Source organism: Myodes glareolus, chromosome 17 (assembly GCF_982192425.1).
Source record: "Myodes glareolus chromosome 17, mMyoGla1.1, whole genome shotgun sequence".
Classification (NCBI taxonomy): Eukaryota; Metazoa; Chordata; class Mammalia; order Rodentia; family Cricetidae; genus Myodes; species Myodes glareolus.
Genome location: NC_142042.1, coordinates 50,671,283 through 50,684,292, shown reverse-complemented (window position 1 = coordinate 50,684,292; position 13,010 = coordinate 50,671,283). Strand labels below are relative to the sequence as shown.

Here is a 13,010-nt window from a genome sequence, read left to right as displayed (position 1 = left end):
TAGCGTAATATTCTTAAAATAGCACGTACTAACTAATAGCTTGTAGTTGTGCATAATGAAACTCTGTCTCTCAAGCAAACAATCAGTAAGCAATCTTTGTTAAGACCCAAAACACAGTCAAAATCTGCTTACAACTGGATGACCCGGGCATCAAAGAATAAAAACAATTTAACAGGAGTATATTAGGAAGATCATAGAGTCAGTTATAGAATAAAAAAAAAGAACTCATGAGTACTAACAGCCATATTGTACTTTATTCAGGAAATGAAATCATGGACACAACAACACAAACAAGTAAACTCATGGTTTTGGAAACATCCTCTGAGTGCACAGGGTGGAAGCTGTTTCTCATCACTGAGCATAGGGACACTGAGAGGGTGTGGAAGAAACAAACTCAGCCACCACTTGACAGCAGAAGGAGAAGAATCTCAGGAGAATGCCCTCCCTCTAAGGGATAATCACAGACACATGGAGGTGAAGGGTGGAGAAAATTCTTCTGCAGCATGACAGACTTTAAAGCAAAGATGTACGTGTTTCTGTGGAAGTGGGGGAAGATAGATTTCCTCCTGTTCTTTTGGTCCTGGAGACTGCTGCAGCACTCGCATGTTCTTCTGTGGGCACTTCTCCTGGCAAGGTGGATGAGGTTGCACAGGAGCACAAGTCCGCTGTCATGACTGAGGGGGGCATGGTTGTGGGCACTTTGGAAGAGGACAAGGCTGTGGGCATATTGGAAGAAAAAAGGCTGTGTTCACATTCGACGATTACAAGAATATGGCCACGTTGAAGGAGTATAAGGACCTGGACATATGGGAGTCTGTGTGCACACTGGAGGAGGAGTACAGGTCTGTGGGCATGTTGGAGGAAAATAAATCTGTGGGCACATTGGAGGAGGACAAGCCTGTGGGCACTTCAGTGGTCGAGAAGTCTCAGAAGACTTTGTGGGTGAGCACACAGGAGAAGTCTGACTTGGCTGCTGGCACTGCTGCTCTTGAGAAGACATTGTGCTGAAGTCTCAGGATCTGAAAGACATTACATGACGGTGTTAGGGGTGATCGACACTTAAAGGAAAGATGGAGACATGGAACGTCACATCCACTTCTCTGTCCACGCATGTACATATTCCCCCACCCCAGTTGTATGACAGCCTGGAATTACCCTTTCCTTTCTGCAATTTGTGGCACTAGACTTGTGTAGTAACCATAGTTTCATGCATTATTCCAGGATAGAAACACATTTTTTCAGTGAAACTAGGCACTTTGAACACAGAAATGCATTTAAAACAGACAGCTTCAAGTTCTGGAACACTGAGGAATATTGATAACACATTCCTGTCTCCATTATTACTAGTGACATCCCAGGTTTTGTGGGGTAGCAGAATAAAGGACAGCTCAGGCAAGTCCCAGGTTCTGATCTCTGCTAATGCCTAGGGTTCTGAAAAGGACTCCAAAAGATGCTTGTGAAAGAGAAAAATACTCTGCTCAACATCCTAACAAATAAAAGGAAAAGTCAGGAATCATTGAATCCATTATTATTTCTGATTGCTAAATTGTTGCTATTCTTCCCATGAAAACAACAGGACCCATCACTCTTAGTCCCTCCAAACGGATAGGAGCAAATAAGCAGACCATAAAGACAGACCAACTCAGGAAACACTCACCAGGTTCTCCAAAGGAGTCCAGGACTTGAGCACCAGGAGTGTGCAGTCACACAGTCAAGGGCCTCTTTATATGACTGGCTGCCCCGCCCAGTGTGACTAGAGCTGTTATTGTGGGCAGGACCAGTGATTTCCCATCCACAATGAAAATCCATGTATGACTGACTTAACAGGGACCATAAAAAATAGGAAATGTCTTGTTCCTGAACACCATTGCTGTAGAGGCCCTGTGACTCAGTGGCCACTCCTGTCTTTTCAGTTTCAGCAAGATCTCCCTGGTTATCTAAGTTGTCTTTCTAGAATGAAGTCAATATTTCTTTTCTTTGTTACACCACTCTTGTGTCTTGTTCGTTCTGTTTAGTTGACTGATATACTTTGTTGCATTGGCACATTTATATTCTTGTTTTAGGTATAATTTGCCTGTGTTCAGAATGGAGGACAGTATTACAGGGGACTCCAGCTGTGCTCTCAGCTGCATGTTTGAGAAACCTCTTTCAGGAGACTAGTCAGGATCCCTGCCTAGGTTTAATTCTTTCTGTTACCACAGAAAGTCAAATATGCTGCTCATAGTGGAGGTTGCTGAGCTTGAGGCATAATCAGATCCTACTCATGACTGCCATCTCAAATGGCATATTAGTGGTATATATTTAAACTCCCCTCTAATGAAAACTATAAGACTGCTTATCATGACAATAGATGAACTAAAATTACACCTGTCCTAAGGAAGCATGATCTTTCTTCGATATTTGGCATAAACACCACAATCTCTCACATTTACTTTATGAAAAACCATTGTTGAGCCCACCTTAGCAATGATACACACCAACGTGAGTATCTACTAGAACTTTAAAAGCAAATAATACACTAAATCGCAATATGCATCACATGTACTCAGACCAACACCCATGCATGCACACTCACAGGTAGTATCAGTCTGACATTTTTATCTGCTACATAACTACTAATATTACTTCTTGATTTTCTAATGTTTGTTAATGAGATATTCCAGCATGAAAACTGGCAGATATAATTAAGAGTTGTGTGTTTTGTCATTGTTGGTTGACTTTAGAACACTTTGAGGGAGGCATAGGGTCTGAGCACAGTAGAGGAGGGCAAGGCTCAGAAGAGGTTGAGGGTGGAAATTGCTCTGAGCACATTGTGGGTGTGCACAAAGGAGGAGGCAGGCAGGGCTGCTTGTGCTGCTGATGATGGTAAGACATCATACTGAAGTCTCAGGATCTGAAAGACATTTTCCTGAAATGGTTATTCCTCAGAATGGAAGAAATTTCTGTTTATGAAATATCAGAAATCTTCCTCAATCCCAATTTTGGCTCCAGACTTCCTGCATTTTCCATCCATGTCACCCTTTTGAGTCATTGGCCTGGAAATGCAACATTTTTCTTCACAGCTTTGGTAAGATAACATGTTTCTCCAAGGACGGAATACAGCTACTTGCAAAAAACAGCTTCTTCAAGAAGGCACTATGAAGTTTAAGTGTGACATACTGAGTTGTCACAGTGTTGACAGTAATCTGTTATTGTTATCAAGCATGATATCTCAGGAACTTGACTAGAGTACAAAGCAACACCCGTGTCAATTCAAGATTCTAGAAACCTCCTGAAACAGAGAAGAGTCTTTAAACAAAGGAAACAGTGAATAAGAATATATATATATATATATAAATATTTGATAAAATTAAATAGTGCTCAGAGTAATGTGTCAGCAGTTATAAGCAATTGATGTCAGTGTCAGTGTCATAGCCCAAAAATGGAGGCCCGTATTCCACACTGTCTAGCAGTCAGAGAATCTGAACACCTTACACACATAATTTGAACCTTCTGCACAGGAGGTGACCACGTTGTTCTTTTGTAGGAAAGAACACTTATTGACATCCCAATGAAAAGATTTTTATTTATAGCTCAAAATTACTTACAAAAATTGATCCACCTGCCTCTATTGCATAAGTGCCATGATTATGTAGATGAGGCACCACACCCACAAATCATATTTAGATGATATCACTTCAGAGTACAATCCCATATTTATCCCTGTGGTCCTGAAAATTGAAGTAATGTCTACCCACGTAATAGGATAGATGCTGACCCATTGTCCAAATTAATTCTTCTTCAATTTTCACATTAAGTATTTTTTTTTGTGCTGGAAAATTGGGCACATGATAAAATGAGATATATATTTGTACATCTTTTAGTGATGTAATAATAAGGAGTATAAACCTGTAATACCATTCTTTAAGTGATATTTTATTGTTAAGTGCATTCTATTTTAGGTACCAAAAATGTGTTGGAAAACCCTTAACAACATTGAGGGCAATACTATGTTTAGAGCAGACAGAAAGAAGACAGAATGAATATTCAGATGTTGGAGATTCTGACCCAAACACTACTTAAATGTTTGTTTCATGAAATTAATAATTTAGTATAATTCAATCTTTTTATGTTCAGTAGGAGATCTCAAGATATAACTTGGATAAAGAACTAGGAACTGGGATATGTATGGAACTTAAAATATTTCCCAATGGCTATTTCCCAACCCCAAATACACCATTTCCAAAGGCTCTTAAGAAAGCCACATCACAGCAAGCCACTCCAGGGTCTTCTGCCTATTCTCCTCCAGCATTTCCTGAATGAGATGTGTCACTCCTTGTGGGAGTAGGAAATATTTTAGCCAGACTGAATGTTGGATATGTGAGTGGTAACTGAGGTAACAAGGTAAGTTCTTAGGAAATTTGTCATTTCTGATGTATCTATAATCAACAGAGACCTTTCTGTGTAATGTTTACTCACCCTCTTTTGAATCAGAAGCTCTGATAAGGAATGGGTAATACATGTTGGGCCCAGAGCTTTCAAACTTTGACTCCAAACTAGGTGTTGTCTCTGAGTTTCAGAGCATGATAACAGTCAAATTATGAAATTCTCTTACTCCCTTCCTGGAATCACGGAACAGAAAAAGAAGTAACGGAAGCATTAAAATTTAAAGTATTTTAATATTTCAAAATTGTTAGAAAAAGACTTTTCTCATTAGTCTTCTGGCAGTTACAAAGAATTCAATTACCTTTACATCTTACTTATTTCTGACATTAGGATAGTATTATCCTTAAAGAAACTGACATTCACAGGAGATGTTACTCCATGGAATTTCAGTTCATATTCAGGAAAGCATTAGAGAGACAGAAATACATGTGAACAATTTTGAAGTCATTTTTCGAACTTCATGCAACACAAAGCTGTCATTCATGAACTATTCTTTACAAGAAGGGTCTTTAGTCCATGGAACAGACTTTAGACGGCACTGAAACATACTGACATGGAACACATAGGCAAAAACTAACAGCACCGAAGAAATGATGAGATGGCAATTAATACCGGCAGAGTTTTGTATTCAGTCAATATTCCTGCTAAATTCCTGCCTTTGAAATGTTTATGTAGATATCAGAAATAGTCATAAGTGAGTTATAAATGCATTTACTCAGTTCACGTATTAGGACTACAATCATGGCATGACCTTTGGACTTCATGGTTCTTGTAAAGATTACATTAAATAAAAAACTTATCAATATAAATTCCAATGACTTGGGAGTGGAATTAAAACTATTAAGGGAGAAGAAGTAGTAGTACACAGGTTGTGGGAATTTTAAAAATCCCATATTCAAGACTTATATTTTTCATTTTTAAAACAGTAACTATTTTAAATGTTTCTTAAACATAAACTATTTAGATTTTTCTGTTTCTATAAAGTGACACTATAAATACGGCAACCTGTAAAAAAATTTATTGGGCTACTAGTTCAAGAAAGCACGTCCCTATATGATGGAAGCATAGGAACAGACAGGCAGTCATTGTGCTGGAATACTTGCTGAGATCTTGCATCCTGATCCAAATGCATGAGATAGAAAAAAACAGAGAGACAGTAATCTCTCTCTCTCTCTCTCTCTCTCTCTCTCTCTCTCTCTCTCTCTCACTTACTCTCTGTGTGTGAGTATGTGTGTGTGTGTGTGTGTGTGTGTGTCTATGTGTGTGTGTGTATTTTGAAGCAATTTATGTAGGCTTTGAACAATAGGTCAGCAGTTAAAAGTAATTGCTCTCAGGATGTAAGAGATGAATATTGCAGGTCCATATTCCACATTGTCTAGCAATAAGATTACGTGAGTTACTTCTAGGCAAAATTTGCACCTTCCACACAGGAGGGGATCATGGTGCTCTTTTGTAGTACAGCAAACGTATTGACATTCCAATGCACTGTATGTATGAGGTGACCATGGAAAGAGGCATGTTCAGATCAATGTGACCTAATGGACATAAGTAATTACAACCGAGAGAGAGACAGAGACATCTACAGGAACATGCCAAAGCTAGGGACCTCCACAGAACCAGGCCCAGGACAGGGACTTCTACAGAAGTAGGTCTGCCCTAACAAGCTCCACCGGAGCAGTTCTGAGGCAAACACCACAGAAACAGGTACAAGGAATCAACTACCCAGGAGAAGGCATGCATCAGAGTCCTCTGTAGACCCTAGTGTTACTCATGGATCCTGAGGGAGCAGGCCCAAGCCAGAAACATCTGAGGGAACAGGCATGAGCTAGCTACCTAAAAAGGAGAAGGTCCAAGGCAGCAACCTCCACAAGAGCATGCTTGGTCCATTGATGCCCACTGCCAGATACATGGGAGCCCCTGCAAATGAAGCAGTCCTGAACATGAGACCTTTGACAAACCACTTGTCAATCAGCAGTCTCTGAGGTAGGAGGCCTGAACTAGCAACATTTGTAAGAGTTGACCCCTACCACCAACCTCTGCCAGAGCAGGACCAAAACAGAAACCTTAGCAGAAACAGCTCCAAGTAAGCAATCTCCATAGGAGCAGGCCCAAACAATTCTCAGTATTGCAGAGCAACACCTAGTAGCATAGAACATTCTCCAAGAGAGCAGAGTTTTCAACAGTGTGACTAGAACTGTGGTCTTGAATGCACTACGAGGAGCCAATACATGAGTCTTGGATCCACTGGCACCTGGAAGATTGATCACTAGGGACACAAAAAGTCTCATTTACACCAATCAGAGAAAAGATAAATATACAAAGTAAGAACACAAGCAACATAATCCCACTAAAAACAAGTGGCCCTGCTACAGCAAGACTTCAACAAACAAATATAGATGACGTAGAAGAAAATAACATAGCCTTATGTAAATGTATGAGGCCCTTAAAGAGGAAATGAAAAATTCTCTCACAAAATGAGGGAAAAGACAAACAGAAGAACTGGAAGAAATCAAGAAATCTCATATAAAAAATTAATCAAACATATAAAAAATAATGTTCAAGACCTGAAAAAGAGAAAAAGAGACAATAAAGAAATCTCAAGCCCAGGGAATTATAGAAACAGTAATATTGAGAAAAGGATTGGAAACCACAAAAGCAAGAATTAACAACAGAATACAAGAAATGGAAGAGAGAATCAAAAGGGCTGAAGATACAATTGAGGGAATAGATTCTTCGGTCAAAGAAAGCATTAACTCAAAATAACACTTAGCACAAAATATCCAGGAAATAAAGAACCCTGTGAAAAGACCAAACCTAAGAATAATAGCTATAGAAAAAAGAGAAGAAGTCCACATCAAAGCACAGAAAATATATTTAGAAAAATCATAGAGAGCCCTTTGTTCTGATAGCCGGCCTGCAGCAAGCTAAGACCACAGGCAGGGAGTCTTCTGACCAGCGAGGGGCTCTGATCCTGTGGAGGGGTAAGTGTGTTGACCGCCATACTAGTCCGGTTAGGTACACACAATATTCCCGCCATCCTTATCTCCCTGGCTACTCCAAAGGGGCAGCTTCCCCCAGCTAATCCCTCTCTCCTGCTACGCCATCCCAGCGTTAGGCCTCGAACCCCTCCCCTCCTCTCTCCCTTTTTCGGGGCTTAAATTCCTCCATCTCAGCCGGGGTGGGCACTGCGGGTCGGGACAGGTGGTGAGTGCAAAGGGAAGGAAGTCCCTTTGTTCTAATAGCCTGCCTGCAGCAAGCTAAGACTGCAGGCAAAGTGATTCCTGGATAGCAAGGGGCACTAATCCAGTAGAAGAAGACCCAGCGGTGGGAAGAGCCATTGGAGAGCATCTGAAGGAAGAGATGGGCAGGCGCCAAGGCAAGAATTCCTCCAACAATCTGAAAAACAACATGAAAACACCAGATCCCAGCGATCTTACGACAGAAGGACTTGAACGCCCTATTCCGGAAGAAGTGGAAAACAGTGTCATTATGAAAGCAATAGAGTCTTTTAAACAGGGTATGAATAACTCACTTAAAGAAATAGAAGAGGAATATAACAAAAAGACGGAAGAAATGAGTAAAGAAATGGAAGACAAATATAACAAAAAGTTTGAAGAAATGAGTAAATTCGTAAATGATACCCTGGGAAACCAAGAAAAAACAATCAAACAGGTAATGGAAACAGTTCAAGAATTGAAAACTGAAATGGAGGCAGTGAAGAAAACACAAACCGAGGGCCGGCTGGATATGGAAAATCTAGGTAAACTAACGGAGACTACAGAATCAAGCTTAACCAATAGAATACAAGAGATAGAAGAACGAATCTCAGATTATGAAGACACCATAGAGAAAATAAACGCCCTGACCAAAGAAAACAGCAAATCCACCAAATTCTCATCACAAAACATTCAGGAAATATCGGACATAATAAAAAAAACCAAATCTAAGAATAATAGGAGTAGAAGAAGGAAAAGAATTGCAGATCAAAGGTCCAGAAGATATATTCAACAAAATTATAGAAGAAAACTTTCCCATCCTAAAGAGGGATATTCCTATGAAGGTGCAAGAAGCATACAGAACACCGAATAGACTGGATCAGAAAAAAACATCCCCTCGTCATATAATAATCAAAACACAAAGCACTCAGATTAAAGAAAGGATATTAAGAGCTGCAAAGGAAAAAGGTCAAGTAACCTATAAAGGTAAACCTATCAGACTTACACCAGACTTCTCTATAGAAACCATGAAAGCCAGAAGGTCCTGGATAGAGGTACTGCAGAAATTAAGGGACCATGGATGCAAGCCCAGACTACTTTACCCAGCCAAGCTTTTGTTCACTATCAACAGAGAAAACAAAATATTCCAGGATAAAAACAAATTTAAACAATACGTAACTACTAATCCAGCCTTACAGAGAATACTAGAAGGAAAATTACATCCCAAGGAATCCAACATTGCCAACACTGACTACAATAATTCAGACATCTAGCGACCCTTCACTAGCACAATTCAAAGAAGGAAAACACATACACTCTATTACCCCCCCAAAAAATGACTGGAGTCAACAACCAATGATCATTAATATCACTTAATATCAATGGACTCAATTCACCTATAAAGAGGCACAGACTTAGAGATTGGATACGAAAACAGGACCAACATTCTGCTGTTTACAAGAAACACACCTCAACCACAAAGACAGAAACCTACTCAGAGTAAAGGGTTGGGGAAAGGTTTTTAAAGCAAATGGACCTAAGAAACAAGCGGGCGTGGCCATTCTAATATCTAACAAAATCGACTTCAAACTAAAATCAATCCGAAGAGATGGAGATGGACATTTCATACTCATAACAGGAACAACTCATCAGGAAGAAGTCTCAATCCTGAATATCTATGCCGCTAATGTAAAGGCACCCACATATGTAAAAGAAACTCTTCTAGAACTCAAGGCAGTCATCAAACCACACACGCTAATAGTAGGAGACTTCAACACTCCTCTCTCACCAATGGACAGGTCAATCAGACAGAAACCAAACAGAGAATTAAGAGATTTATTGGAGGTATTGAATCAAATGGACTTAACAGACATCTATAGAACACTCCACCCAAATAGGAAAGAATATACCTTCTACTCTGCAGTTCATGGAACCTTCTCGAAGATTGACCACATACTCGGTAACAAAGCAAACTCCCACAGATACAAAAAAATATTAGTAACCACCTGTGTCTTGTCAGATCACCATGGATTAAAATTAGAATTCAACAACAATGCTACCCCCAGAAAGTCAACAAACTCATGGAAGTTGAACAGTCAATTACTAAATCACCCCTGGGTCAAGGACAAAATTAAGAAAGAAATTAAAGTCTTCCTTGAATTTAATGAAAACAAAGACACAACATACTCAAACCTATGGGCCACTATGAAAGCAGTGCTAAGAGGAAAGTTCATAGCAATAGGTGCCCAAATAAAGAAAACGGAGAAAGCACACATTGGAGACCTAACAGCACACTTGAAAGCTCTAGAAAAAAAGAAGCTGATTCACCCAGGAGGAGTAGAAGACTGGAAATAATCAAACTGAGGGCTGAAATCAACAAAATAGAAACACAGAAAACAATCCAAAGAATCAATGAATCAAAAAGCTGGTTCTTGGAGAAAATCAACAAGATTGACAAACCCCTATCCAAACTAATCAAATGGCAGAGAGAGCACATGCAAATTAATAGGATCAGAAATGAAAAGGGGGATATAACCACAGACACAGAGGAAATTCAGAGAATCATTAGACCTTACTACAAAAGTTTATATGCCACAAAGTTGGAAAATGTAAAAGAAATGGACATTTTTTTAGATAAGTACCATATACCAAAGTTGAACCAAGAACAGGTGAACAATCTAAATAGACCTGTTAGTCGTGAAGAATTAGAAGCTGTTATGAGAAATCTCCCTGCCAAAAAAAGCCCAGGACCAGATGGTTTCAATGCAGAATTCTACCAGAACTTCCAGGAAGAGCTAATTCCTATACTCCTTAATGTATTCCATAATATAGAAACAGAAGAGTCATTGCCTAACTTCTTTTATGAAGCTACAGTAACCTTAATACCAAAACCACATGAAGTCAAAACCAAGAAAGAGAATTACAGGCCAATCTCACTCATGAACATCAACGCGAAAATTCTCAATAAAATACTGGCAAACCGAATCCAGGAACACATTAGAAAAATTATCCATTATGATCAAGTAGGCTTCATCCCAGAGATGCAGGGCTGGTTCAACATCCGCAAATCAATCAATGTAATCCATCATATAAATAAACTGAAAGAAAAAAACCATATGATCATTTCATTGGATGCTGAAAAAGCATTTGACAAAATTCAACACCCATTTATGATAAAGTTGTTGGAGAGACTGGGGATACAAGGATCATACCTAAATATAATAAAAGCAATATACAGCAAGCCGACAGCTAACATCAAATTGAATGGAGAGAAACTCAAAGCCTTTCCACTAAAATCAGGAACACGACAAGGCTGTCCACTCTCCCCATACCTCTTCAATATAGTGCTTGAAGTTCTAGCAATAGCAATAAGACAACATAAGGAGATCAAGGGGATTCGAATTGGAAAGGATGAAGTTAAACTTTCGTTATTTGCAGACGATATGATAGTGTACATAAGTGACCCCAAAAACTCTACCAAAGAACTCCTACAGCTGATAAACACCTTTAGTAACATGGCAGGATACAAGATCAACTCCAAAAAAATAAGTGGCCCTCCTATACACAAAGGATAAAGAAGCTGAGAGGGAAATCAGAGAAACATCACCTTTCACAATAGCCACAAGTAGCATAAAATACCTTGGGGTTACTCTTACCAAGGAAGTGAAAGACCTATTTGGCAAGAATCAGGATTTAATCAAAACACACTTCAGGAAATTTTCAAAGAACAAAAATTAGAAGAAATAGAATGAGTGTAAGTATTCAAATTGAAGGTGAGCACTTAAGAAGACCCAATATGTTAAGCTTTATATACATTTTACCACACCAGAATGTGCAAAAGTGTTAGCATGTCTGGTATTAGTGAATGCCAGTGAATCAAACAAAGTAGTAGAAATATGACTGATGATGGCAACCAATGCGAGGACTACAACGAGAAGGGCAGAGTCTTCAAATATATCCACTCTGTCCTGTAATTTAGAATGCTTCCCATGAGGAGTGCATTGCAGAGATAGTCCCCAAATTTAGAGGCATAGGAGCTGCTCTAGATTTCATTGGTTGTGGGAGAATTTCCCGACCTTTCATTCCAGAGCAAGTCAATCATGACTCCCTGTTTTGGAGGCCTTGAGTCATCATGGCCTCTTCCTGGCAGTAGTCACTAGGCTATGGATGTTGCCTGTAAAGCCCTTACCTTTTCCTTGTGAGAAATAGTCTATTTCAACTCAAAGCCTCAGATGTATACAAGTAAGTGTTTGGTGATAGAAGGTTATAGAAGAGTTGACTCCACTAGTTTCTCACAGACTCTCTTATGTATCATCATTATATGCAAGGTGGTGTTTTTTGAACTAGGAAAAGATTCTTTCAGCGTGAAGATGTCCAGGTATGCACGGATGCACATACACGTAAAAAGAAGCACATCCCCGTATTGACTTCAAGTTTCATTTTAGAACCTTTTCTGGGGATATAAGGGCCATTAGAAAACACAGGTTTGCCTCCTGTTAGCAATGGAGTGAAAAAGTAGTCAAGCTCAGGTTCATCTACATCATAATAGCTATGTTTGTAAACAAGTTCTTGGTTGAAGTTCTGCTCATATGTGACTCCAATCAGCTAGTGACTTGACCGATTACTCCTATTAATGCCAAGGGAGGAATATGGAAACTACTGCCAGAAGACTACAGAACTTTCTCTCATCCCCACTGGATGGATAAGCAATTACTCACTGACAGTAAAACATAGAAGTCATATAGCTGAAAACACACACCAGAAATCGCTGAGCAATGAGACTAGTGAAGTAGCTGACTTCTCTGAGATAAAGTAAAGTAAAGTAGTCATGGTGGTGTAAGAATGGATCTATCTTCTCCACAGTCCCTCAGTTTGAATGAAAGAGAACTCTGTTCGAGGATTTGAAAAATTACCATATCAGGACTCTTTTTCTTAAGATTCTTGGATAGCCAGTGCCAGTGGCAATGACCCAGTGTTGGAAGATTTGATATTTTAAAATTTTGACTAGCATTTTCTCATACTTTTTATTTGTAGTACAAGGGAGGTTGTGATAAATGTCTTTTTGTGGTCCCATCTCTCAAATACAAGTAATGCCTTGGCAGGTGAAACTATCCCAATGAGCTATACAATCAGTTTTGTGATTTTGAGAGAATATCTGAAGGAAAAGAAAATATATATAGCTCAAAATTGCTACAAAACAGTAATCCACTTGCCTCTAATACCTAAGTGTCCTGTTTATGGTGATGAGGCACCACACCTATAAACCATATTCAAGTCATATCACTTCACAGGACAATCCAATGTTAATCCCTGTGGTCCTGGACATATAACTAATGGCCCCCACATAATAGGAGAGATGTTGATCCTCTG

General features: G+C 39.3%; 1 long non-coding RNA gene across 1 annotated transcript; it reads right to left on the bottom strand.

Annotated features, from left to right (window-relative positions):
* Positions 1 to 232: 232 nt before the first annotated feature.
* LOC148119392 (uncharacterized) lies at positions 233 to 1,739 on the bottom strand. Its single transcript, XR_015735256.1, has 2 exons — positions 1,658 to 1,739; positions 233 to 1,019 (listed from the first exon to the last, which is right to left on the bottom strand). It is a non-coding gene; the product is annotated as an uncharacterized LOC148119392 (long non-coding RNA).
* Between the last annotated feature and the right edge of the window lie 11,271 nt (positions 1,740 to 13,010).